This window comes from Lissotriton vulgaris, chromosome 5 (genome assembly GCF_964263255.1).
Source record: "Lissotriton vulgaris chromosome 5, aLisVul1.2, whole genome shotgun sequence".
NCBI lineage: Eukaryota > Metazoa > Chordata > Amphibia > Caudata > Salamandridae > Lissotriton > Lissotriton vulgaris.
In genome coordinates, this window is record NC_141693.1 from 934,699,528 (window position 1) to 934,723,183 (window position 23,656).

The window sequence follows — 23,656 nt, forward strand, 5'->3', positions numbered from 1 at the left end:
GGACTTAGATAGAAAGATCTCTTTGGCAGCCAAGAGATTGCGTACCCTTTTCACAGGAATTATTTTAGGTTATGGTACACCATAGCAAGTCAGGGATCTGATACGTTAAGGGAGGAAGGTTTATGCTACCGTTTGTGGGAATAAGAAAAACTATGAATAACAGATTCTAACATCTTCATTTTAGCACATCCCTCTCAGTAAACCTATAGAGAACTCCAGAATTTTATGATCAACCACTCCTTCAAACAAATGTATAAGTCTCAAATAATGGCCTAGTTCCTTTCATCTCACCACCTTAGTCTTCAGCTGGGCATCCTGTCTACATTGCTCCCTTGTCTATACGATGAGACATGTATCCTATTGCGTACTAGGCAACTGATTGGCCCTCATGTCAGATGACATCCTGCTGTAGCTTTGTGAAGTAATGGCACCATGTGACCAATCATCGTGGGTGACGATTACACCGGAGGACCAGACATCAGCAATTACACGCTAGGTAACTGTCTGTGAATATGACTGCACAGCAAGTAGGAGTTGCAATGGGAAAGTACACTGCACCATTGAAAGCATTGGGCTCCTATTTAAAGAGGGCTAGAGTTAGAAGAAGCAACTGATTGGCCCTCATGTCAGATGACATCCTGCTGTAGTTTTGGGATGTAATGGCACCACTTGACCAATCGCCCTGGGTGACGATTACACCGGAGTACCAGACATCAGCAATTACACACTAGTTAAGTATCTGGGAATATGACTGCACAGCAAGTAGGATGTGAAATGGGAAAATACTCTGCACCATTGAAAGCATTGGGATCCTATTTAAAGAGGGATAGAGTACGAACACAGTTTCTAAATAGCGGTCCATCTTGAGTATCAGAGACCCACTCACAGAGAGCAGGGAAAACGGTTGAATAGGTTCCCTCCATCAGAAAGTAAGTCAATTGCTCTAACCTAAGACACCTCATTCCAGCCTAAAAGATGGTAATTACCCCGGAGGACATATTGCCTGCAAAACTATCTAAAAAAGATTTTGTCAGCCACATAGACAGTCAAAGTCTTTGAGAAACTATCATGATGGCCATAGCGTCATTCATATTGCTACCGTCTTAGAAGATTATATTTATGTGGAAGACCCCACTAAAAGGCACTGAGAGCCATCAGATACTATGAACTTTTAATTAATGGCAAAATGATTAAATGAGAGTTTGACTTACCATATCTATTGATCGAGGCATGGAAAAGGCTGAGGAATGAGCTTTCTTTTTTTTTCTTTTCTCAGCAAGCGGAGAAATATTCCTCTGCAATACTGCCTCTGCTGGTCATTCAGTATATTCTGCAGATGGAAAAGTCCACTGTTAGTCAATTTTTAGAACTTGAATACTTCCAAACCAAATGCAACACTACCAAAAAATGATTTCTATAAAGAGTCAATTATTAGTACTATGGCGTGTCTAATATTGTGAAAATCCAAAGCTCACTAAAAATTATATTCTCAGTTTAGATTTCAACCTAGCAGACTTCTTTCAATCCTGTGCCTCATTTGCTAGTACTCTCTACACAACTCTAGCACCTATATGAGGACTTGGATAGAAAGATCTCTTTGGCAGCCAAGAGATAACGTACCCTTCTCACAGGAAATATTTTAGGTTATGGTACACCATAGCAATTCAGTGATCTGATACGTTAAGGGAGGAAGGTTTATGCTACCGTTTGTGGGAATAAGAAAAACCTATGAATAACAGATTCTAACATCTTCATTTTAGCACATCCCTCTTAGTAAACCTATAGAGAACTCCAGAATGTTATGATCAACCAATCCTTTAAACAAATGTATAAGTCTCAAATAATGGCCTAGTTCCTTTCATCTCACCACCTTAGTCTTCAGCTGGGCATCCGGTCTACATTGCTCCCTTTTCTATACGATGAGACATGTATCCTATTGCGTACTAGGCAACTGATTGGCCCTCATGTCAGATGACATCCTGCTGTAGCTTTGTGAAGTAATGGCACCACGTGACCAATCGTCCTGGGTGACGATTACACCGTAGGACCAGACATCAGCAATTACACACTAGGTAACTGTCTGTGAATATGACAGCACAGCAAGTAGGAGGTGCAATGGGAAAGTACACTGCACCATTGAAAGCATTGGGCTCCTATTTAAAGAGGGCTAGAGTTAGAAGAAGCAACTGATTGGCCCTCATGTCAGATGACATCCTGCTGTAGTTTTGGGATGTAATGGCACCACTTGACCAATCGCCCTGGGTGACGATTACACCGGAGGACCAGACATTAGCAATTACACACTAGTTAAGTATCTGGGAATATGACTGCACAGCAAGTAGGATGTGTAATGGGAAAATACTCTGCACCATTGAAAGCATTGGGATCCTATTTAAAGAGGGATAGAGTACGAACACAGTTTCTAAATAGCGGTCCATCTTGAGTATCAGAGACCCACTCACAGAGAGCAGGGAAAACGGTTGAATAGGTTCCCTCCATCAGAATTTAAGTCAATTGCTCTAACCTAAGACACCTCATTCCAGCCTAAAAGATGGTAATTACCCCGGAGGACATATTGCCTGCAAAACTATCTAAAGAAGATTTTGTCAGCCACATAGACAGTCAAAGTCTTTGAGAAACTATCATGATGGCCATAGCGTCATTCATATTGCTACCGTCTTAGAAGATTATATTTATGCGGAAGACCCCACTAAAAGGCACTGAGAGCCATCAGATACTATGAACTTTTAATTAATGGCAAAATGATTAAATGAGAGTTTGACTTACCATATCTATTGATCAAGGCATGGAAAAGGCTGAGGAATGAGCTTTCTTTTTTTTTCTTTTCTCAGCAAGCGGAGAAATATTCCTCTGCAATACTGCCTCTGCTGGTCATTCAGTATATTCTGCAGATGGAAAAGTCCACTGTTAGTCAATTTTTAGAACTTGAATACTTCCAAACCAAATGCAACACTACCAAAAAATGATTTCTATAAAGAGTCAATTATTAGTACTATGGCGTGTCTAATATTGTGAAAATCCAAAGCTCACTAAAAATTATATTCTCAATTTAGATTTCAACCTAGCAGACTTCTTTCAATCCTGTGCCTCATTTGCTGGTACTCTCTACACAACTCTAGCACCTATATGAGGACTTAGATAGAAAGATCTCTTTGGCAGCCAAGAGATTGCGTACCCTTTTCACAGGAATTATTTTAGGTTATGGTACACCATAGCAAGTCAGGGATCTGATACGTTAAGGGAGGAAGGTTTATGCTACCGTTTGTGGGAATAAGAAAAACTATGAATAACAGATTCTAACATCTTCATTTTAGCACATCCCTCTCAGTAAACCTATAGAGAACTCCAGAATTTTATGATCAACCACTCCTTCAAACAAATGTATAAGTCTCAAATAATGGCCTAGTTCCTTTCATCTCACCACCTTAGTCTTCAGCTGGGCATCCTGTCTACATTGCTCCCTTGTCTATACGATGAGACATGTATCCTATTGCGTACTAGGCAACTGATTGGCCCTCATGTCAGATGACATCCTGCTGTAGCTTTGTGAAGTAATGGCACCATGTGACCAATCATCGTGGGTGACGATTACACCGGAGGACCAGACATCAGCAATTACACGCTAGGTAACTGTCTGTGAATATGACTGCACAGCAAGTAGGAGTTGCAATGGGAAAGTACACTGCACCATTGAAAGCATTGGGCTCCTATTTAAAGAGGGCTAGAGTTAGAAGAAGCAACTGATTGGCCCTCATATCAGATGACATCCTGCTGTAGTTTTGGGATGTAATGGCACCACTTGACCAATCGCCCTGGGTGACGATTACACCGGAGTACCAGACATCAGCAATTACACACTAGTTAAGTATCTGGGAATATGACTGCACAGCAAGTAGGATGTGAAATGGGAAAATACTCTGCACCATTGAAAGCATTGGGATCCTATTTAAAGAGGGATAGAGTACGAATACAGTTTCTAAATAGCGGTCCATCTTGAGTATCAGAGACCCACTCACAGAGAGCAGGGAAAACGGTTGAATAGGTTCCCTCCATCAGAAAGTAAGTCAATTGCTCTAACCTAAGACACCTCATTCCAGCCTAAAAGATGGTAATTACCCCGGAGGACATATTGCCTGCAAAACTATCTAAAGAAGATTTTGTCAGCCACATAGACAGTCAAAGTCTTTGAGAAACTATCATGATGGCCATAGCGTCATTCATATTGCTACCGTCTTAGAAGATTATATTTATGCGGAAGACCCCACTAAAAGGCACTGAGAGCCATCAGATACTATGAACTTTTAATTAATGGCAAAATGATTAAATGAGAGTTTGACTTACCATATCTATTGATCGAGGCATGGAAAAGGCTGAGGAATGAGCTTTCTTTTTTTTTCTTTTCTCAGCAAGCGGAGAAATATTCCTCTGCAATACTGCCTCTGCTGGTCATTCAGTATATTCTGCAGATGGAAAAGTCCACTGTTAGTCAATTTTTAGAACTTGAATACTTCCAAACCAAATGCAACACTACCAAAAAATGATTTCTATAAAGAGTCAATTATTAGTACTATGGCGTGTCTAATATTGTGAAAATCCAAAGCTCACTAAAAATTATATTCTCAGTTTAGATTTCAACCTAGCAGACTTCTTTCAATCCTGTGCCTCATTTGCTAGTACTCTCTACACAACTCTAGCACCTATATGAGGACTTGGATAGAAAGATCTCTTTGGCAGCCAAGAGATAACGTACCCTTCTCACAGGAAATATTTTAGGTTATGGTACACCATAGCAATTCAGTGATCTGATACGTTAAGGGAGGAAGGTTTATGCTACCGTTTGTGGGAATAAGAAAAACTATGAATAACAGATTCTAACATCTTCATTTTAGCACATCCCTCTCAGTAAACCTATAGAGAACTCCAGAATTTTATGATCAACCACTCCTTCAAACAAATGTATAAGTCTCAAATAATGGCCTAGTTCCTTTCATCTCACCACCTTAGTCTTCAGCTGGGCATCCGGTCTACATTGCTCCCTTTTCTATACGATGAGACATGTATCCTATTGCGTACTAGGCAACTGATTGGCCCTCATGTCAGATGACATCCTGCTGTAGCTTTGTGAAGTAATGGCACCACGTGACCAATCGTCCTGGGTGACGATTACACCGTAGGACCAGACATCAGCAATTACACACTAGGTAACTGTCTGTGAATATGACAGCACAGCAAGTAGGAGGTGCAATGGGAAAGTACACTGCACCATTGAAAGCATTGGGCTCCTATTTAAAGAGGGCTAGAGTTAGAAGAAGCAACTGATTGGCCCTCATGTCAGATGACATCCTGCTGTAGTTTTGGGATGTAATGGCACCACTTGACCAATCGCCCTGGGTGACGATTACACCGGAGGACCAGACATTAGCAATTACACACTAGTTAAGTATCTGGGAATATGACTGCACAGCAAGTAGGATGTGTAATGGGAAAATACTCTGCACCATTGAAAGCATTGGGATCCTATTTAAAGAGGGATAGAGTACGAACACAGTTTCTAAATAGCGGTCCATCTTGAGTATCAGAGACCCACTCACAGAGAGCAGGGAAAACGGTTGAATAGGTTCCCTCCATCAGAATTTAAGTCAATTGCTCTAACCTAAGACACCTCATTCCAGCCTAAAAGATGGTAATTACCCCGGAGGACATATTGCCTGCAAAACTATCTAAAGAAGATTTTGTCAGCCACATAGACAGTCAAAGTCTTTGAGAAACTATCATGATGGCCATAGCGTCATTCATATTGCTACCGTCTTAGAAGATTATATTTATGCGGAAGACCCCACTAAAAGGCACTGAGAGCCATCAGATACTATGAACTTTTAATTAATGGCAAAATGATTAAATGAGAGTTTGACTTACCATATCTATTGATCGAGGCATGGAAAAGGCTGAGGAATGAGCTTTCTTTTTTTTTCTTTTCTCAGCAAGCGGAGAAATATTCCTCTGCAATACTGCCTCTGCTGGTCATTCAGTATATTCTGCAGATGGAAAAGTCCACTGTTAGTCAATTTTTAGAACTTGAATACTTCCAAACCAAATGCAACACTACCAAAAAATGATTTCTATAAAGAGTCAATTATTAGTACTATGGCGTGTCTAATATTGTGAAAATCCAAAGCTCACTAAAAATTATATTCTCAGTTTAGATTTCAACCTAGCAGACTTCTTTCAATCCTGTGCCTCATTTGCTAGTACTCTCTACACAACTCTAGCACCTATATGAGGACTTGGATAGAAAGATCTCTTTGGCAGCCAAGAGATAATGTACCCTTCTCACAGGAAATATTTTAGGTTATGGTACACCATAGCAATTCAGTGATCTGATACATTAAGGGAGGAAGGTTTATGCTACCGTTTGTGGGAATAAGAAAAACTATGAATAACAGATTCTAACATCTTCATTTTAGCACATCCCTCTCAGTAAACCTATAGAGAACTCCAGAATTTTATGATCAACCACTCCTTCAAACAAATGTATAAGTTCAAATAATGGCCTAGTTCCTTTCATCTCACCACCTTAGTCTTCAGCTGGGCATCCGGTCTACATTGCTCCCTTTTCTATACGATGAGACATGTATCCTATTGCGTACTAGGCAACTGATTGGCCCTCATGTCAGATGACATCCTGCTGTAGCTTTGTGAAGTAATGGCACCACGTGACCAATCGTCCTGGGTGACGATTACACCGTAGGACCAGACATCAGCAATTACACACTAGGTAACTGTCTGTGAATATGACAGCACAGCAAGTAGGAGGTGCAATGGGAAAGTACACTGCACCATTGAAAGCATTGGGCTCCTATTTAAAGAGGGCTAGAGTTAGAAGAAGCAACTGATTGGCCCTCATGTCAGATGACATCCTGCTGTAGTTTTGGGATGTAATGGCACCACTTGACCAATCGCCCTGGGTGACGATTACACCGGAGGACCAGACATTAGCAATTACACACTAGTTAAGTATCTGGGAATATGACTGCACAGCAAGTAGGATGTGTAATGGGAAAATACTCTGCACCATTGAAAGCATTGGGATCCTATTTAAAGAGGGATAGAGTACGAACACAGTTTCTAAATAGCGGTCCATCTTGAGTATCAGAGACCCACTCACAGAGAGCAGGGAAAACGGTTGAATAGGTTCCCTCCATCAGAATTTAAGTCAATTGCTCTAACCTAAGACACCTCATTCCAGCCTAAAAGATGGTAATTACCCCGGAGGACATATTGCCTGCAAAACTATCTAAAGAAGATTTTGTCAGCCACATAGACAGTCAAAGTCTTTGAGAAACTATCATGATGGCCATAGCGTCATTCATATTGCTACCGTCTTAGAAGATTATATTTATGCGGAAGACCCCACTAAAAGGCACTGAGAGCCATCAGATACTATGAACTTTTAATTAATGGCAAAATGATTAAATGAGAGTTTGACTTACCATATCTATTGATCAAGGCATGGAAAAGGCTGAGGAATGAGCTTTCTTTTTTTTTCTTTTCTCAGCAAGCGGAGAAATATTCCTCTGCAATACTGCCTCTGCTGGTCATTCAGTATATTCTGCAGATGGAAAAGTCCACTGTTAGTCAATTTTTAGAACTTGAATACTTCCAAACCAAATGCAACACTACCAAAAAATGATTTCTATAAAGAGTCAATTATTAGTACTATGGCGTGTCTAATATTGTGAAAATTCAAAGCTCACTAAAAATTATATTCTCAATTTAGATTTCAACCTAGCAGACTTCTTTCAATCCTGTGCCTCATTTGCTGGTACTCTCTACACAACTCTAGCACCTATATGAGGACTTAGATAGAAAGATCTCTTTGGCAGCCAAGAGATTGCGTACCCTTTTCACAGGAATTATTTTAGGTTATGGTACACCATAGCAAGTCAGGGATCTGATACGTTAAGGGAGGAAGGTTTATGCTACCGTTTGTGGGAATAAGAAAAACTATGAATAACAGATTCTAACATCTTCATTTTAGCACATCCCTCTCAGTAAACCTATAGAGAACTCCAGAATTTTATGATCAACCACTCCTTCAAACAAATGTATAAGTCTCAAATAATGGCCTAGTTCCTTTCATCTCACCACCTTAGTCTTCAGCTGGGCATCCGGTCTACATTGCTCCCTTTTCTATACGATGAGACATGTATCCTATTGCGTACTAGGCAACTGATTGGCCCTCATGTCAGATGACATCCTGCTGTAGCTTTGTGAAGTAATGGCACCACGTGACCAATCGTCCTGGGTGACGATTACACCGTAGGACCAGACATCAGCAATTACACACTAGGTAACTGTCTGTGAATATGACAGCACAGCAAGTAGGAGGTGCAATGGGAAAGTACACTGCACCATTGAAAGCATTGGGCTCCTATTTAAAGAGGGCTAGAGTTAGAAGAAGCAACTGATTGGCCCTCATGTCAGATGACATCCTGCTGTAGTTTTGGGATGTAATGGCACCACTTGACCAATCGCCCTGGGTGACGATTACACCGGAGTACCAGACATCAGCAATTACACACTAGTTAAGTATCTGGGAATATGACTGCACAGCAAGTAGGATGTGAAATGGGAAAATACTCTGCACCATTGAAAGCATTGGGATCCTATTTAAAGAGGGATAGAGTACGAACACAGTTTCTAAATAGCGGTCCATCTTGAGTATCAGAGACCCACTCACAGAGAGCAGGGAAAACGGTTGAATAGGTTCCCTCCATCAGAAAGTAAGTCAATTGCTCTAACCTAAGACACCTCATTCCAGCCTAAAAGATGGTAATTACCCCGGAGGACATATTGCCTGCAAAACTATCTAAAGAAGATTTTGTCAGCCACATAGACAGTCAAAGTCTTTGAGAAACTATCATGATGGCCATAGCGTCATTCATATTGCTACCGTCTTAGAAGATTATATTTATGCGGAAGACCCCACTAAAAGGCACTGAGAGCCATCAGATACTATGAACTTTTAATTAATGGCAAAATGATTAAATGAGAGTTTGACTTACCATATCTATTGATCGAGGCATGGAAAAGGCTGAGGAATGAGCTTTCTTTTTTTTTCTTTTCTCAGCAAGCGGAGAAATATTCCTCTGCAATACTGCCTCTGCTGGTCATTCAGTATATTCTGCAGAAGGAAAAGTCCACTGTTAGTCAATTTTTAGAACTTGAATACTTCCAAACCAAATGCAACACTACCAAAAAATGATTTCTATAAAGAGTCAATTATTAGTACTATGGCGTGTCTAATATTGTGAAAATCCAAAGCTCACTAAAAATTATATTCTCAATTTAGATTTCAACCTAGCAGACTTCTTTCAATCCTGTGCCTCATTTGCTGGTACTCTCTACACAACTCTAGCACCTATATGAGGACTTAGATAGAAAGATCTCTTTGGCAGCCAAGAGATTGCGTACCCTTTTCACAGGAATTATTTTAGGTTATGGTACACCATAGCAAGTCAGGGATCTGATACGTTAAGGGAGGAAGGTTTATGCTACCGTTTGTGGGAATAAGAAAAACTATGAATAACAGATTCTAACATCTTCATTTTAGCACATCCCTCTCAGTAAACCTATAGAGAACTCCAGAATTTTATGATCAACCACTCCTTCAAACAAATGTATAAGTCTCAAATAATGGCCTAGTTCCTTTCATCTCACCACCTTAGTCTTCAGCTGGGCATCCTGTCTACATTGCGCCCTTGTCTATACGATGAGACATGTATCCTATTGCGTACTAGGCAACTGATTGGCCCTCATGTCAGATGACATCCTGCTGTAGCTTTGTGAAGTAATGGCACCATGTGACCAATCATCGTGGGTGACGATTACACTGGAGGACCAGACATCAGCAATTACACGCTAGGTAACTGTCTGTGAATATGACTGCACAGCAAGTAGGAGTTGCAATGGGAAAGTACACTGCACCATTGAAAGCATTGGGCTCCTATTTAAAGAGGGCTAGAGTTAGAAGAAGCAACTGATTGGCCCTCATGTCAGATGACATCCTGCTGTAGTTTTGGGATGTAATGGCACCACTTGACCAATCGCCCTGGGTGACGATTACACCGGAGTACCAGACATCAGCAATTACACACTAGTTAAGTATCTGGGAATATGACTGCACAGCAAGTAGGATGTGAAATGGGAAAATACTCTGCACCATTGAAAGCATTGGGATCCTATTTAAAGAGGGATAGAGTACGAACACAGTTTCTAAATAGCGGTCCATCTTGAGTATCAGAGACCCACTCACAGAGAGCAGGGAAAACGGTTGAATAGGTTCCCTCCATCAGAAAGTAAGTCAATTGCTCTAACCTAAGACACCTCATTCCAGCCTAAAAGATGGTAATTACCCCGGAGGACATATTGCCTGCAAAACTATCTAAAGAAGATTTTGTCAGCCACATAGACAGTCAAAGTCTTTGAGAAACTATCATGATGGCCATAGCGTCATTCATATTGCTACCGTCTTAGAAGATTATATTTATGCGGAAGACCCCACTAAAAGGCACTGAGAGCCATCAGATACTATGAACTTTTAATTAATGGCAAAATGATTAAATGAGAGTTTGACTTACCATATCTATTGATCGAGGCATGGAAAAGGCTGAGGAATGAGCTTTCTTTTTTTTTCTTTTCTCAGCAAGCGGAGAAATATTCCTCTGCAATACTGCCTCTGCTGGTCATTCAGTATATTCTGCAGATGGAAAAGTCCACTGTTAGTCAATTTTTAGAACTTGAATACTTCCAAACCAAATGCAACACTACCAAAAAATGATTTCTATAAAGAGTCAATTATTAGTACTATGGCGTGTCTAATATTGTGAAAATCCAAAGCTCACTAAAAATTATATTCTCAGTTTAGATTTCAACCTAGCAGACTTCTTTCAATCCTGTGCCTCATTTGCTAGTACTCTCTACACAACTCTAGCACCTATATGAGGACTTGGATAGAAAGATCTCTTTGGCAGCCAAGAGATAACGTACCCTTCTCACAGGAAATATTTTAGGTTATGGTACACCATAGCAATTCAGTGATCTGATACGTTAAGGGAGGAAGGTTTATGCTACCGTTTGTGGGAATAAGAAAAACCTATGAATAACAGATTCTAACATCTTCATTTTAGCACATCCCTCTTAGTAAACCTATAGAGAACTCCAGAATGTTATGATCAACCAATCCTTTAAACAAATGTATAAGTCTCAAATAATGGCCTAGTTCCTTTCATCTCACCACCTTAGTCTTCAGCTGGGCATCCGGTCTACATTGCTCCCTTTTCTATACGATGAGACATGTATCCTATTGCGTACTAGGCAACTGATTGGCCCTCATGTCAGATGACATCCTGCTGTAGCTTTGTGAAGTAATGGCACCACGTGACCAATCGTCCTGGGTGACGATTACACCGTAGGACCAGACATCAGCAATTACACACTAGGTAACTGTCTGTGAATATGACAGCACAGCAAGTAGGAGGTGCAATGGGAAAGTACACTGCACCATTGAAAGCATTGGGCTCCTATTTAAAGAGGGCTAGAGTTAGAAGAAGCAACTGATTGGCCCTCATGTCAGATGACATCCTGCTGTAGTTTTGGGATGTAATGGCACCACTTGACCAATCGCCCTGGGTGACGATTACACCGGAGGACCAGACATTAGCAATTACACACTAGTTAAGTATCTGGGAATATGACTGCACAGCAAGTAGGATGTGTAATGGGAAAATACTCTGCACCATTGAAAGCATTGGGATCCTATTTAAAGAGGGATAGAGTACGAACACAGTTTCTAAATAGCGGTCCATCTTGAGTATCAGAGACCCACTCACAGAGAGCAGGGAAAACGGTTGAATAGGTTCCCTCCATCAGAATTTAAGTCAATTGCTCTAACCTAAGACACCTCATTCCAGCCTAAAAGATGGTAATTACCCCGGAGGACATATTGCCTGCAAAACTATCTAAAGAAGATTTTGTCAGCCACATAGACAGTCAAAGTCTTTGAGAAACTATCATGATGGCCATAGCGTCATTCATATTGCTACCGTCTTAGAAGATTATATTTATGCGGAAGACCCCACTAAAAGGCACTGAGAGCCATCAGATACTATGAACTTTTAATTAATGGCAAAATGATTAAATGAGAGTTTGACTTACCATATCTATTGATCAAGGCATGGAAAAGGCTGAGGAATGAGCTTTCTTTTTTTTTCTTTTCTCAGCAAGCGGAGAAATATTCCTCTGCAATACTGCCTCTGCTGGTCATTCAGTATATTCTGCAGATGGAAAAGTCCACTGTTAGTCAATTTTTAGAACTTGAATACTTCCAAACCAAATGCAACACTACCAAAAAATGATTTCTATAAAGAGTAAATTATTAGTACTATGGCGTGTCTAATATTGTGAAAATCCAAAGCTCACTAAAAATTATATTCTCAGTTTAGATTTCAACCTAGCAGACTTCTTTCAATCCTGTGCCTCATTTGCTAGTACTCTCTACACAACTCTAGCACCTATATGAGGACTTGGATAGAAAGATCTCTTTGGCAGCCAAGAGATAACGTACCCTTCTCACAGGAAATATTTTAGGTTATGGTACACCATAGCAATTCAGTGATCTGATACGTTAAGGGAGGAAGGTTTATGCTACCGTTTGTGGGAATAAGAAAAACCTATGAATAACAGATTCTAACATCTTCATTTTAGCACATCCCTCTTAGTAAACCTATAGAGAACTCCAGAATGTTATGATCAACCAATCCTTTAAACAAATGTATAAGTCTCAAATAATGGCCTAGTTCCTTTCATCTCACCACCTTAGTCTTCAGCTGGGCATCCGGTCTACATTGCTCCCTTTTCTATACGATGAGACATGTATCCTATTGCGTACTAGGCAACTGATTGGCCCTCATGTCAGATGACATCCTGCTGTAGCTTTGTGAAGTAATGGCACCACGTGACCAATCGTGTTGGGTGACGATTACACCGTAGGACCAGACATCAGCAATTACACACTAGGTAACTGTCTGTGAATATGACAGCACAGCAAGTAGGAGGTGCAATGGGAAAGTACACTGCACCATTGAAAGCATTGGGCTCCTATTTAAAGAGGGCTAGAGTTAGAAGAAGCAACTGATTGGCCCTCATGTCAGATGACATCCTGCTGTAGTTTTGGGATGTAATGGCACCACTTGACCAATCGCCCTGGGTGACGATTACACCGGAGGACCAGACATTAGCAATTACACACTAGTTAAGTATCTGGGAATATGACTGCACAGCAAGTAGGATGTGTAATGGGAAAATACTCTGCACCATTGAAAGCATTGGGATCCTATTTAAAGAGGGATAGAGTACGAACACAGTTTCTAAATAGCGGTCCATCTTGAGTATCAGAGACCCACTCACAGAGAGCAGGGAAAACGGTTGAATAGGTTCCCTCCATCAGAATTTAAGTCAATTGCTCTAACCTAAGACACCTCATTCCAGCCTAAAAGATGGTAATTACCCCGGAGGACATATTGCCTGCAAAACTATCTAAAGAAGATTTTGTCAGCCACATAGACAGTCAAAGTCTTTGAGAAACTATCATGATGGCCATAGCGTCATTCATATTGCTACCGTCTTAGAAGATTATATTTATGCGGAAGACCCCACTAAAAGGCACTGAGAGCCATCAGATACTATGAACTTTTAATTAATGGCAAAATGATTAAATGAGAGTTTGACTTACCATATCTATTGATCAAGGCATGGAAAAGGCTGAGGAATGAGCTTTCTTTTTTTTTCTTTTCTCAGCAAGCGGAGAAATATTCCTCTGCAATACTGCCTCTGCTGGTCATTCAGTATATTCTGCAGATGGAAAAGTCCACTGTTAGTCAATTTTTAGAACTTGAATACTTCCAAACCAAATGCAACACTACCAAAAAATGATTTCTATAAAGAGTCAATTATTAGTACTATGGCGTGTCTAATATTGTGAAAATCCAAAGCTCACTAAAAATTATATTCTCAATTTAGATTTCAACCTAGCAGACTTCTTTCAATCCTGTGCCTCATTTGCTGGTACTCTCTACACAACTCTAGCACCTATATGAGGACTTAGATAGAAAGATCTCTTTGGCAGCCAAGAGATTGCGTACCCTTTTCACAGGAATTATTTTAGGTTATGGTACACCATAGCAAGTCAGGGATCTGATACGTTAAGGGAGGAAGGTTTATGCTACCGTTTGTGGGAATAAGAAAAACTATGAATAACAGATTCTAACATCTTCATTTTAGCACATCCCTCTCAGTAAACCTATAGAGAACTCCAGAATTTTATGATCAACCACTCCTTCAAACAAATGTATAAGTCTCAAATAATGGCCTAGTTCCTTTCATCTCACCACCTTAGTCTTCAGCTGGGCATCCTGTCTACATTGCTCCCTTGTCTATACGATGAGACATGTATCCTATTGCGTACTAGGCAACTGATTGGCCCTCATGTCAGATGACATCCTGCTGTAGCTTTGTGAAGTAATGGCACCATGTGACCAATCATCGTGGGTGACGATTACACCGGAGGACCAGACATCAGCAATTACACGCTAGGTAACTGTCTGTGAATATGACTGCACAGCAAGTAGGAGTTGCAATGGGAAAGTACACTGCACCATTGAAAGCATTGGGCTCCTATTTAAAGAGGGCTAGAGTTAGAAGAAGCAACTGATTGGCCCTCATGTCAGATGACATCCTGCTGTAGTTTTGGGATGTAATGGCACCACTTGACCAATCGCCCTGGGTGACGATTACACCGGAGTACCAGACATCAGCAATTACACACTAGTTAAGTATCTGGGAATATGACTGCACAGCAAGTAGGATGTGAAATGGGAAAATACTCTGCACCATTGAAAGCATTGGGATCCTATTTAAAGAGGGATAGAGTACGAACACAGTTTCTAAATAGCGGTCCATCTTGAGTATCAGAGACCCACTCACAGAGAGCAGGGAAAACGGTTGAATAGGTTCCCTCCATCAGAAAGTAAGTCAATTGCTCTAACCTAAGACACCTCATTCCAGCCTAAAAGATGGTAATTACCCCGGAGGACATATTGCCTGCAAAACTATCTAAAAAAGATTTTGTCAGCCACATAGACAGTCAAAGTCTTTGAGAAACTATCATGATGGCCATAGCGTCATTCATATTGCTACCGTCTTAGAAGATTATATTTATGTGGAAGACCCCACTAAAAGGCACTGAGAGCCATCAGATACTATGAACTTTTAATTAATGGCAAAATGATTAAATGAGAGTTTGACTTACCATATCTATTGATCGAGGCATGGAAAAGGCTGAGGAATGAGCTTTCTTTTTTTTTCTTTTCTCAGCAAGCGGAGAAATATTCCTCTGCAATACTGCCTCTGCTGGTCATTCAGTATATTCTGCAGATGGAAAAGTCCACTGTTAGTCAATTTTTAGAACTTGAATACTTCCAAACCAAATGCAACACTACCAAAAAATGATTTCTATAAAGAGTCAATTATTAGTACTATGGCGTGTCTAATATTGTGAAAATCCAAAGCTCACTAAAAATTATATTCTCAGTTTAGATTTCAACCTAGCAGACTTCTTTCAATCCTGTGCCTCATTTGCTAGTACTCTCTACACAACTCTAGCACCTATATGAGGACTTGGATAGAAAGATCTCTTTGGCAGCCAAGAGATAACGTACCCTTCTCACAGGAAATATTTTAGGTTATGGTACACCATAGCAATTCAGTGATCTGATACGTTAAGGGAGGAAGGTTTATGCTACCGTTTGTGGGAATAAGAAAAACCTATGAATAACAGATTCTAACATCTTCATTTTAGCACATCCCTCTTAGTAAACCTATAGAGAACTCCAGAATGTTATGATCAACCAATCCTTTAAACAAATGTATAAGTCTCAAATAATGGCCTAGTTCCTTTCATCTCACCACCTTAGTCTTCAGCTGGGCATCCGGTCTACATTGCTCCCTTTTCTATACGATGAGACATGTATCCTATTGCGTACTAGGCAACTGATTGGCCCTCATGTCAGATGACATCCTGCTGTAGCTTTGTGAAGTAATGGCACCACGTGACCAATCGTCCTGGGTGACGATTACACCGTAGGACCAGACATCAGCAATTACACACTAGGTAACTGTCTGTGAATATGACAGCACAGCAAGTAGGAGGTGCAATGGGAAAGTACACTGCACCATTGAAAGCATTGGGCTCCTATTTAAAGAGGGCTAGAGTTAGAAGAAGCAACTGATTGGCCCTCATGTCAGATGACATCCTGCTGTAGTTTTGGGATGTAATGGCACCACTTGACCAATCGCCCTGGGTGACGATTACACCGGAGGACCAGACATTAGCAATTACACACTAGTTAAGTATCTGGGAATATGACTGCACAGCAAGTAGGATGTGTAATGGGAAAATACTCTGCACCATTGAAAGCATTGGGATCCTATTTAAAGAGGGATAGAGTACGAACACAGTTTCTAAATAGCGGTCCATCTTGAGTATCAGAGACCCACTCACAGAGAGCAGGGAAAACGGTTGAATAGGTTCCCTCCATCAGAATTTAAGTCAATTGCTCTAACCTAAGACACCTCATTCCAGCCTAAAAGATGGTAATTACCCCGGAGGACATATTGCCTGCAAAACTATCTAAAGAAGATTTTGTCAGCCACATAGACAGTCAAAGTCTTTGAGAAACTATCATGATGGCCATAGCGTCATTCATATTGCTACCGTCTTAGAAGATTATATTTATGCGGAAGACCCCACTAAAAGGCACTGAGAGCCATCAGATACTATGAACTTTTAATTAATGGCAAAATGATTAAATGAGAGTTTGACTTACCATATCTATTGATCAAGGCATGGAAAAGGCTGAGGAATGAGCTTTCTTTTTTTTTCTTTTCTCAGCAAGCGGAGAAATATTCCTCTGCAATACTGCCTCTGCTGGTCATTCAGTATATTCTGCAGATGGAAAAGTCCACTGTTAGTCAATTTTTAGAACTTGAATACTTCCAAACCAAATGCAACACTACCAAAAAATGATTTCTATAAAGAGTCAATTATTAGTACTATGGCGTGTCTAATATTGTGAAAATCCAAAGCTCACTAAAAATTATATTCTCAGTTTAGATTTCAACCTAGCAGACTTCTTTCAATCCTGTGCCTCATTTGCTAGTACTCTCTACACAACTCTAGCACCTATATGAGGACTTGGATAGAAAGATCTCTTTGGCAGCCAAGAGATAACGTACCCTTCTCACAGGAAATATTTTAGGTTATGGTACATGTGAGAAGTTGGCCTGGTATATAATGCTCACTAATTCTAGTGATCACTTTGTACCATGCCAAGCAACCCTTATGATGATGGTTGTAATTCAACCTTGTAGACCAGTTATCCTAGTGGTAACGTGGACAAAGCAGTCTTAGGCTAAACTCTGAAAGGCATGTGAAGCCAGCTGTTATACCATACACAACCCCCTTGAATACCAAATGAAAGGGACACCACACAGATATATATTGAAAATATATATTGATTTATTAACTATAAAAATCCCCTGGACTCTTTATGAGCACAGAAGCACAAGCGTTAAATCACAAGACAGTTTAAAATACACAAAAGTTGCACAATATGGATGAGCCCTAGGGGCCACCTAAACCATATACTAAATAAGTGGTATAAGAGATACCTAAAGGAAAGTGAAGAGGCCTAGGGCCTTGGGAATCGCTGGAGCTATTCGAGACTGGAGTTAACTAAGTCGGGAAAGGCCCACGGGACTCGGGTGCAGTGTTCAAAGTGCACGCACTTCTCAATACAAAGTCTATGGTGCGTAAAAAGCACAAAGTTAGAAAGTTAGGAACCTTCCGAGTGACCTACGGAGCTGAAACTTAAAACACAGGCCCTTGGGATGTGTACCAGTGCAGGAGCACCGGCGGAGCTGAGTTACCTCACCCACAGGAAGCGGGTGCACAGGGTCGAAGATGTGTCGGGTTTCGTCACGCTGGTCGATGGTGCTTGGAGCTGAAGATGCTGCAGGCGGCTCGATGAGAAGAGTTCCGGTGGATCCAAGGGTGGATCGGAAGAGTTGAAGACCTGAAAGCAGAGGGGACAGTGTTCAAAGTCACTAGCCAGTGACTGCCCTGGAACCAGAGTGGAACCAGGCGATGTCGGGTGCAAACAGGCGTTGTCGGGTAGCTTCTTTCTGCAGCCACGTGGATACCCGGGGTCGAGGACGTCCAGGAGTCGGTCACGAGCTGTCCCACGTAGGCTTCTCGCTGTTGGCGGTGTCGGCGACCTGATCGGAGCAACCAGGCCTTGGCAAATGCAAGCCACGCAGAAGTTGAAAGATGCTGTTCACTCGGACCAGCAAGGTCAGAGCGAGGGCTCCTTTTCACAGGAGCTTGGGTAGGTCTGGAGCAACCAGACCTGCTGTTTAAATCTTCGGGTTCGTCGCCAAGATGGCCGCTGACCACGTGGCTAGTGGCCGGGATGGCGCGTCGAGTGGCACGGTGCAAAAGGGCCCCACGCAGATCGTGGAGATGCTGGGGGGCTGATCTTCGGTGCAAGGGCTGCTCGGTGGTGGGGGTTCTCAATCCCCAAAGCACAACGTCGAGGATGCCTCAGAAGCTGCGCAGTCAGCTTTACGAGTGTCTTCCAAGAGGTCCGGTCCCACGTCACTCGGTGCCTCCACGGGTCCCTTCTTCGCAGGGACTGTGGATCGGGCTCTGAGAGGTCTGGGAGTCTGGTTCTTGTCGGGCTCTGGGCTCGGTCTCCGGCGGGAGGCGGCGGCAAAGCAGACGTCGAGTTGCTGGTTGGTACCTGTGTTCACAGGGTGGTCACTCCTTGGCCACAAGGGAGATTCTTCTTCAGTCTTCTGTGCAGCAGAATGTCGAAGTCCAGTCTTCTTCTTAGTTTTAAGTTGATTTCGGGATGATCTGCTGTGCAATGGCACTGCTCCCCCTCTTATTCCCAAACTGGGGGTGGATCACCTACTAGGTCCCTCCTCTGGGAGGAACCAGGAAGGGGGGCGGTTACACCCCCTTTCCTTTGTCCAGCTCCGCGCCAGGACTGGGGCTGGAAGGCCCCAGAACCGGTTTGGGCTGGCCTATGCACGGGGACACCTTGTGTGCCCCGGGCATGTCTGATTCTTTTCAGCCCTGTCCTACCTAATACACAAAATCCTGTCTGGGGTGGTGCTCGCACCTCCCAAGGCAGGAAACCCTTTGTCCAGGCCACCATCTGCCGAGTTTCGGTCAGCAGCAGGAGGCCAGACTTGTGTCTGTGGTGGCAGCGTCCATTTTGTGAAGCTGAGGCTCTGTTTAACTTTAACCGGGGTTAAGGCTACGCACATGTCGTGTCCCTCTAGAAGGGTGGAATGCTATCCCCGTCGCCAGAATTGGCGAGGGGATAGTATTCCAATTCGTATGACACCTTACTCGACATGTTTTGATAAAGCCAAACCAAAGATAGCATTTAACCGCGAGGATTATAATGCACTTAAGAGTATATGGTATGGCAATATCCCGGAACGGCTTAGGGAGTTGTTCCCGACAGCTGCAGACAGGCTCAGCTCATGCCAGAGCACCATCTCACATATTTCCAAGCACTCTGCCTCCAGGATTGATGAGGCCTTCCATAGGAGTGGCTGATAGGAACATATGTGTCCAGTTTAGGGTTAGGCACAGACATACTGTACCTAAGTAAGAGGTGGTTACACCGACTTACCCCAGCTGAGTGTTCAGCCAGTTGTGTCAAAGATGGAGGCCAGGCCAGGGGTGGCACAATACGTGCTGCAGCCCCTGGTAGGCCTTGGATACACCTATGCCCTGGGCACCTAGGGTGCACTCTTACAGGGGCTCATAAGGTGAACCAGTTCCAATTCGTAATGCACCTAAAGTGCATTGGCATCAATTTAGAGAGAGAACAGCAGGCTGTGGGTCTGATTAGCAGGCCCACAGCCACATTAAGTCAGAAACCAGTGAAGCAAAAAGCAAAAATTTGGGGTGACCATAGGATAGCAGACCCTACTCTCCTACATAACACCCCCCCAAACGCAGGGACATTAGACTAACCTTGACCAGTTGTGTCTTCATGTTCTAAGTGGAAGTACCTGGAGAGACCATCTGCGTTGCCATGGTCAGTCCCTGGGCGGTGCTCCACTGTAAAGTCCATCCCCTGTAGGGAAATGGACCACCTGAGTAGTTTGGGGTTTTCACCCTTCATCTGATTAAGCCATAGGAGGGGCTTATGGTCGGTCTGAATCTTGAAGTGAGTGCCAAATAAGTATGGTCTCAGCTTCTTCAGGGCCCACACCACAGCAAAGGCCTCCCTCTCTATAGCTGACCAACGTTTCTCTCTGGGGGTCAGCCTTCTGCTAATGAAAGCAATGGGCTGGTCCTGGCCATCTACATTAAGCTGTGAAAGCACTGCTCCCACTCCCAACTCAGAAGCATCTGTTTGGACAATGAACTCTCTTGAGTAGTCAGGACTCTTCAGGATAGGTGCAGAGCACATGGCCTTCTTCAGGTCATCAAATGCCTTTTGACAGATTTCTGTCCACTGAACCTTTTTGGGCATCTTCTTGGATGTCAGATCATTAAGAGGAGTCACAATGGACCCATAGTTCTTAACAAACTTCCTGTAGTACCCAGTCAGGCCCAAGAAAGCTCTGACCTGAGTCTGGGTAGTTGGAGGGGACCAGTCCTTGATGGTCTGGATCTTACTCTCCAGTGGTTGAACTTGGCCTCCACCTACAAGGTGGCCCAGGTATACAACCTTGCTCTGCCCTATCTGGCACTTTGTTGCCTTGATAGTGAGGCCTGCCTTCTGCAGAGCCTCAAGCACTTCCTTCAGGTGGATCAGGTGATCCTCCCAGGTGGAGCTAAAGACAGCAATATCGTCCAGATAAGCTGCACAAAAGTCATCCAACCCAGTGAGGACTTGGTTCACCAACCTTTGGAAGGTGGCAGGTGCATTTTTCAAACCAAAGGGCATCACCACAAACTGATAATGCCCACTAGGGGTAGAAAATGCTGTCTTGGCTTTAGACTCCTCAGCTAACCTGATTTGTCAGTAGCCAGCTGTCAAGTCAAATGTGCTCAAATATTTGGCAGAAGCCAACTTGTCAATGAGCTCATCTGCCCTTGGAATAGGGTGTGCATCTGTCCTGGTGACAGCATTGAGTCCTCTGTAATCCACACAGAACCTCATCTCTCTCTTGCCATCTTTGGTGTGAGGTTTGGGGACCAGAACCACTGGGCTAGCCCAGGGGCTCTCTGAAGGCTCAATGACACCTAATTCCAGCATCTTTTGCACCTCAGTCTTTATACAGTCCCTGACGTGGTCAGGTTGCCTGTAAATTTTGCTCTTTACAGGAAGACTGTCACCAGTGTCCACCACATGTGTACACCAGTTAGTCTGACTGGGTGTCAAGGAGAACATATGCCCGTATGCCTGTAGAACTTGTCTGCAGTCATGTTGCTGATGTTCAGTGAGGCTGCCACCTAAGGCCACACCATCAACTGAACCATCCTCAGGGTTCTGAGTGAGCAGGTCTGGGAGAGGGTCACTCTCTTCCTCCTGTCCCTCATCTGTAGCCATGAGCAAGCCCATGTCTGCCCTGCTGACATATGCCTTCAATCTGTTCACATGGAGCACCCTGTGGGGGCTCCTGGGAGTTCCTAGGTCCACCAAGTAGGTAACCTCTCCCTTCTTTTCCAGAATTGTATGGGGTCCAGACCATTTGTCTTGGAGTGCTGCTGGGGCCACTGGCTCCAACACCCATACCTTCTGTCCAGGCTGAAACTCAACAAGGACAGCCTTTTGGTCATGCCAAGCTTTTTGTAATTCTTGGCTAGCCTCAAGGTTTTTGGATGCCTTTTCCATGTACTCTGCCATCCTGGAGCGGAGACCAAGCACATAGTCCACTATGTCCTGTTTAGGCTTTTTGAGAGGTAACTCCCATCCTTCCTTCACAAGACACAGGGGTCCTCTTACAGGGTGCCCAAACAACAATTCAAAGGGGCTGAAGCCAACCCCCTTTTGAGGGACCTCTCTGTAAGCGAACAAAAGGCAGGGCAGAAGGATGTCCCATCTTCGCCTGAGCTTTTCAGGTAATCCTTTAATCATGCCCTTTAGGGTCTTGTTAAACCTTTCAACAAGCCCATTGCATTGTGGGTGATAAGGAGTGGTGAACTTGTAGTTTACACCACATTCCTTCCACATAGCTGTCAAATATCCAGACATGAAGTTGGTACCTCTATCTGATATTACCTCCTTAGGAAACCCCACTCTGGAGAAAACTCCAAGTAAGGCCCTGGCCACAACAGGAGCTGTTGTGGTCCTAAGGGGAATTGCCTCTGGGTACCTGGTGGCATGATCCACTACCACCAGTATGAATCTGTGCCCAGATGCTGTAGGGGGATCCATTGGACCAACAATATCAATCCCCACTCTCTCAAAGGGAACCCCCACCACAGGTAGTGGTATCAGGGGGGCCTTTGTTGTTCCACCTGCTTTACCACTGGCTTGGCAGGTTTCACAGGAGCGACAAAACTCCTTGGTGTCTTCAGACATGTGAGGCCAGTGAAAGTGAGGGACAAGCCTGTCCCAAGTCTTGTTCTGGCCTAGGTGTCCTGCTAAAGGAATATCATGGGCCAAGGTGAGTAGGAAGCCCCTAAATTGCAGAGGTATAACCAACCTCCTGGTAGCACCAGGCTTGGGGTCTCTAGCCTCTGAATAAAGGAGTCCATCGTCCCAATATACTTTATGGGCACCTTGTGCATTCCCAGCAGCCTCAGCAGCAGCCTGCTGTCTGAGGGGTTCAAGAGAAGGACAGGTTAACTGAGCCTGCCCCAAGTCTGCCCTAGAAGGTCCCCCTGTCCCCAGAAACTCAACCTGATCAGGTTCAAGCTCTTCAGGGACAGTTCCTTCAGGGGTCTCAAGATCAGTTTCCTGTGAAGCCTGATCCTCACTTGTAGGCAGTTGGGAAGGCGCAGCCTTAACCCTCCTGTTCTTCTTCTTGGGAGGTACTTGGTCCATTGTTCCAGGATCCAAGACCTGAGGTTCAGAGAGGCACTTTTTGGCCTGTGACCTGGTCACAGCAAGGACATGTGATGATATCCCTAACATCTCTGCATGAGTCCTGTACTCAACTTCTGACCATAGAGAGTTCTCCAGGTCATTGCCCAACAAACATTCTACTGGGAGATCAGCACTAACCACAACTTTCTTTAGGCCAGTTACCCCTCCCCAGGAAAAGTTAACAAGTGCCACACTATGTGTAGTAGTGACATTGCTGGCATTGGTCACCAGGTAATCATCGCCTGGCATGTATTGGCCAGGGTCCACAAAGTTAGGTGTCACCATAGTGACACTGGCACATGTGTCCCTGTAAGCTTGAGCCACTTTGTTGTTAATCAAAGGTGTCTGTCTGTATTTGCCCAGGTTACTGGGACTTATGTCAGGGGTCAAATCTATGTCCCCTTCACAAACCAGAACAGCCTGTGTAAGGGTTCTGACTAGGTCAGAATCTCCTT